Genomic DNA, 5,980 nt, shown 5'->3' on the forward strand with positions numbered 1-5,980 from the left:
ATAATCACTAGCGCCATCTACTGGGAATCGTTAGGATTGCGGTACCTGACTTATTTTCCTGTATAGTCATACTGGAATCCACAAGAAGAGATTAGAAGGGAAAGTAGCAGGGGTGGCTGGCCTGGAGGGCAGAGAGGTAATTGCCCCTGGGCTAGTCAAAGTTCGTCAAACAAGGCCAGTCTAGGATGATCTGGGATGCTTGCCAAGGTGAGAGTTCTGTGGGTGATGCAAAGTGACATTATGTGTTCCTGGGGTAGTAATGATCCACGCAAGGTAAGTGTGGATCAGAAGGTGCCAACACTACCCTGGAATGTACAGACCCCAGAACTGAGCCCTAGGGCACATCAACAGAGAGGTAAGAAAGAGACAAACAAGTGCCAGAGAAAGAGACACCATAGTACAGTCAGATTTGAAGATTTGTGCCATGAATCCCATGATAATGGAGAACTTGCAAGAGAAAGGATAAAGGAGTAAACATCGACAAAGGCTGTAGAGAGGTCCAAGATGATAAGCAAGGAGAAGCAACCTTTTGTTTTAGCGGTGATGAGATTATTAGTAATTTTGGTGAGTCACTGGATGGAAACTGGATTGTAATTAATGAAGCTTAGAAAAAAGGAAATGGGTTAGTAGATTGTAGGTTTAACATTATAGTAGTTTTCATGCTGGAGGAGAAGGGAGGCAGGAGGGTAGTTAGATGGGGACATGGGTTCTAGGGAAGGCATCTTAAGAATGAGAGTGATTATGGCATCTTTAAGGTGGATGGGAACATGTCAGTAGAAAGAGAGAAGTTAAAAATATTGGTTAGTGTAGGAGTCACCAGAAAGAGAATGTAGGAAATGCGAGGCAATAGGGTCAAGTAGTAATGGGGTGAGGTGGGAGATCAAAAGAACATCATGGGGGAAGATTTGTTCCCTGATTCTGTTTTATTTTTAAAAAGCGCTAGCGAGGTCTTGGGAAAACTTGATAGAGATGGGGGGGAGATGTTGGAGATAGATTAGGGTGTTAAAAGTCACTTAAGGTTATAAAAGAGGGATAAGTTAATGGGACAGAAGTAAATTATGCAAGGTGGAGGGCAGAGGTAAGGGATGAAGTATGAGTTGGGTGAGCAAGATTTCCTCCATGATGTCCAGCTGTACACAGGGTCAGTGCTACCTATAGGCAATGTGGGCACTAGCCTAGTGCACAGATAGCTTGGGGGTGCCTCCTTTGCAGCTGGCTGGTCCGCCCTCTGCTGGAGGAAGAGGACCTATTCAGATCCCGGCGCTCAGCATTACTGTCTGGGCACATTGTGAGGGAGCAATGAAAGGTGATGTCAGCAAGTGATCATGGTGCGCCCGACCTCACTGCAGAGTGCCAGGATATGATGTCATATACTGGTGCTCTGCAATGAGGCCTGAGGCACCATGATGGAGGCCTGTAAGAAGGACTTCAGAAAAAATGAAGGTAACTGATGGGGAGAGATAGTATAGAATAGATAGAAAATAGGGAGAGATAAGGAGGGGTAGTGAGAAGGGGGAGTGTGATGATGCCATCTGCACTCCTCACTCTGCCTGATAATCTGTCAGCCAGACCGCGCTCTCTCTTTTCCTGAAAAGTGTTGATGTTTTATACATGTATTTTTACCCTTTACGTTTGTCAATTCTTCCCACAGGTTTATTTTCACCAACCTGTCCTGTTACTTATTCCCTGTTCCCTGCAACTCCCGCTCCACCGGCTGGCAGCGTCAGGAATTGCAAGACGATGCAACTTACTGTATTGGCCCGAATATAGGCCGCACGTTTTCCCCCCACTTTAAGTCTTTAAAGTGGGGGTGCGGCCTATAATCGGGGTTTAGCGCAGTTCGTGCAGTTTCTTGCAGATGTTTTTTTTTCTTTTTCATTTACCCCTGCTGCGGGCAAGCAGCAGGGTTAGGATCCTCCTCTCTGGCCGCCGGTGGACATAACCTTCCGGTGCTCCACCATAGAAGCCCCGGACGTCCACTTGCTGCCCCCCGCTAGACACCAGGGAATCTGGGGATGCATTGGTAAGTCGGGGGGGGGGGCAGAGTGGCATTTCTAGGAGGCATAAAGCATATCAGGGGGGGCAGAGTGGCATATCTAGGGGCAGAGTGGCATATCAGGGGGTATAAGGCATATCAAGGAGACATAAAGCATATCGGAGGGCAGAGTGGCAAATCTAAGGGACATAAAGCATCTCTGGGGTGCATATCTAGGGGGGCAGAGTGGCATATCAGGGGGTGAGGATCATATCTATAAGTAAGGTGCAATATGAATTAAGGGGGGAACCTTAAAATGGTTATTGGTTTTCCAAATTTCTGTTTGTATATAACCTATAGATAAAACACTGTTTACCATTCCACTGTATATTTTTTCTTTAAAAATATTTTTTTATTTAAAATAGCACCAAACTTTAAGGGTGGGGCCTATAATCGGGTGCGGCCTATAATCGAGCCAATACGGTATTACTGACCGGAAGACAGCAGGATTACCCTGGAACTCTTGGGCGGACTACAAATCTGCTTTGGTCCGCTGAAACTTTTAGTGCCTGTCACTCCCAGGGCCGGTCCTACAATGGAGCAGAGTGGGGCGATTGCTCCAGGTGGCACTTTTGAAGGGGCGGCACTTTGCCGCCCCAAGCCCTTTTTTATTATTATTATTTTTATTTTTTAAAGCGGAGGAGAGAGAGGGGCGCCGAGTGGTTTTCGCTTACCTGCTCGGCGCCTCTCTCTCCTCTGCGAGCCCTCTAGCTTGGTCACGGCTTGTAATGCTGAGCGCTGGAAGATGACGTCATTTCCGGTGCTCATCATTACAAGCCGGCACCGAGACCGAGCAGAGAGACTCGTCACAGGACTGCTGAAAGGTAAGTACAAAGGGGGGGGGATAGGGTAGATAATAGGATAATAGGGAGGGAGGTAGAGGAAGGGTAGATAAGGGGGAGGCACTGGTCTGGTCACTCTGTCATAAAGCCTCCAATCGATATGATATTTGGGAAGAGGGAGGCAATTGTGAGAGGCATCCAGGGATATACAAGGTTTGCGGTTGCTTGTTTTCTGTACATCCGGACATTTTACAGCAGGGTTCCAGGGGGGAAGACTCCAGGCAGACTGGAGACCCTGGAATATTTACACAGGAGGGGTGGAAGTTAGTGGAAGATATCCTGTTTCACTTGGTTTGATGCATATAAATACCTAAGATAAGATAAGAGTGATAATGAATGGGTTGCCTAGGGAATTCACTGCACTGAAGACACTGGGTCTCTGTCACAGGGAGCTAGTTAGAAAGAAAAGGGGATGGGGATAATATTGAAAAAGGGACTGATAATGGATAAGATACAGGGAGAATGGGAAGAGATATGGAGAAAAAATGAGAGATTAAGGAAACGATAAAGAGAGATAAGGAGAAAGAGATTGGGAGAAAGGAGAGGGAAAGAAAAAAGAAAGAGGAGAGATGAAGCCAAATAGGAGAGATTAAGCCAAACAGGAGAGATAATGAGAAATGAGGATCGAAGAAAAGGGGGATAAATAAAGGGGGAAGAAGAGGGGTAGGGAGAAAACTGTGAGATAATGAGAAACAGGTGCAATAATAAAAAAGGAAAGTTAAATAGAAGGAAGAGGGGAGATAAGCAGACAAGGGAGAAATGGGGAAAAGGGTGAAGTAAAGTGGAGGGGGAAGGGAGAGAAAGAGGAATGATACGGAGAAAGGGTGGAGAGACAAACAGAACAAAAGGATAAAAAGGAGTGATAGAAAGAGAGAGAAAGGGGAGTAGAGATAATTGGGAAAAGATGGAACGACATAGAATGATTTAGGATAAAAACCTGGGGAGTGTCCAGCTGTCCATCCAACTAGACTATTCTGGCCCTGTAATGAACCACCATAAATATTAACTTAAAAGTATGACTCATATTGATATATCATCTAAATTATGAGCACATAGCTAATGAAGAATATAGGAAGAAGCATCATTATACTCTTCCAATCTCCTCCATGTTTATGATAATTTAAAATGAAACTATTTGCCAAAATATTCTTAACATGAGGATTTACTAATGTGCAGAAAGTAGTGTCATACATTATTCAGCTTTATTGGTCTACAACAAAGGTAATATGTTTAGTGGCAAAGGCAAAGCATCTGGAACTAGTAAATCCAACATATTTTATGAGGCTAGAGGTTAGACCAGATTGTGTTTTATCTTTTGTATTCCAATTTTAGCAAGGAAGAACACAAAATATATGCAATGATGCAAAATAGATACACTAATGGCATTGTAACGTAGCTGTGTGTAAACCATTACACTAACTTGCTCCTCTGCAGTTCACTTAGGGTTGGGTTTAGCAAGACATTGCATGAGGGTTGGGCAGGTGAACAACTAATGTCTTGCAAGTTCATCCTGGATGATTCATTATGTTGTTTTTTTTTTACCTCTTTACAATAATTAGCACTTCGTTAAATGTTTTCTTGATAAACCTAACCAAAGCATGAGTGATGTTATATTTAGAGGTGATGTATAATATGTGTTTATCTGATTCATTGTATATATTCACAAATCACTGTAGGAAATGTAAAGCAAGAAGGCTTAACCAAAGGCTAGAAGTACTTCCGCTCATAATGTACAACTTAGATTGATCTTGCCTGTGTTACTGTGTATCTGAGCATTAAAAAATGACCTCTACATGTTCCTCAGCCATATAATGGCATTATTCCACCATGACCAAGTATAAAGCTTGTGTCATGTTCAAACATGGTATCTTTCTGCATCATTGGAGTCATACTTTTCTGGAATATTATCAACTTATATTGTGTCATGTAAAACGTTATGTCCAATCAATATATATATTTATGTCCACTTTGTGTGTAACTACTGTAACCCCCTTATTAACTACCAAAGCCCTAGGTGATGTTTTTTTTAGTAGGTACTACAAATATATCCTAAATAATGTTCAAGCATCCCCTAAAACATAAGCATCAGTTGCTGATGCAATAGCATTGGCTTTGCCTGTCTATATTATTTTGTCAATAAGTGTAAGTCGCATGAATGCATTATATGTTTTCACTAATATTTTCCAACCCAAGGCCATGCATGACTCACTGTGGAGACGTGTGACTATTTGCACATGATAAGAACGTCTGCAATTCTAATTATGCCTTCTTTGCTTACACCTCTTACTCATGTGTAAACAGGATACAAAATAAATAAACCACAAAATCAGCTGTTCAAATCTATTAACATGTCACCCCAGAACAATAACCTTTAGAATTGCTAATACCCATAGAAATTTATTCACTTACTCCCCCCTTACCCAGCTTTTATCTTTGTTACTGTCAGGTGATATTTATGTGTAAAACCATTCACGCTATACAACAACCCACAATCTTGTGCTCTAAGATGCCCAAAAATCCCTCTCTTTATTATTGGCACTATGTGATGACATCATCTTCATGTGCATGTTTCATTGTGTCAAGTGTAGCCAGAGGAAAAATATAAATAAACTGTTCCAAGACCATGTTCAACACACAGTAATATAAACAACGGCTCAATTCGATGGGGTAGCATACTTAGCTAAACAATATTTTAAGCATAGTTTAAAAGTTGCCATTACCAAAAATCTGGTAGCCCCTCAGTCCCAAACCCTTTTACCACCTCTATTCTGTATCACTGTATTCACTTATAGTCCAATACCCATCTCCCTCTTCATCCATCAGTGCCTCTCTAGATCTCCAAATGCATACACTTACACCACTGGAATTACTAGCCTGGGCTTGTCATGAATGTCCGATCCCGCTACACAATCTACACTATAATTGCACCGTCACCTTAAACTCCACCCAGTGTGGCTACAAATTCCCATGATGACAAGACTATTATACTATATGCATAGAGTTTATTAAATATTTATATACTTCCATATTTATTAAATATCATTTGTGAAGAATGGCAATACTTGGCACAAATGTTCATAGAGTTTATTAAATATTTATATAC

The sequence above is a fragment of the Spea bombifrons genome, chromosome 4 (assembly GCF_027358695.1).
Source record: "Spea bombifrons isolate aSpeBom1 chromosome 4, aSpeBom1.2.pri, whole genome shotgun sequence".
In the NCBI taxonomy this organism is placed as follows: Eukaryota; Metazoa; Chordata; class Amphibia; order Anura; family Pelobatidae; genus Spea; species Spea bombifrons.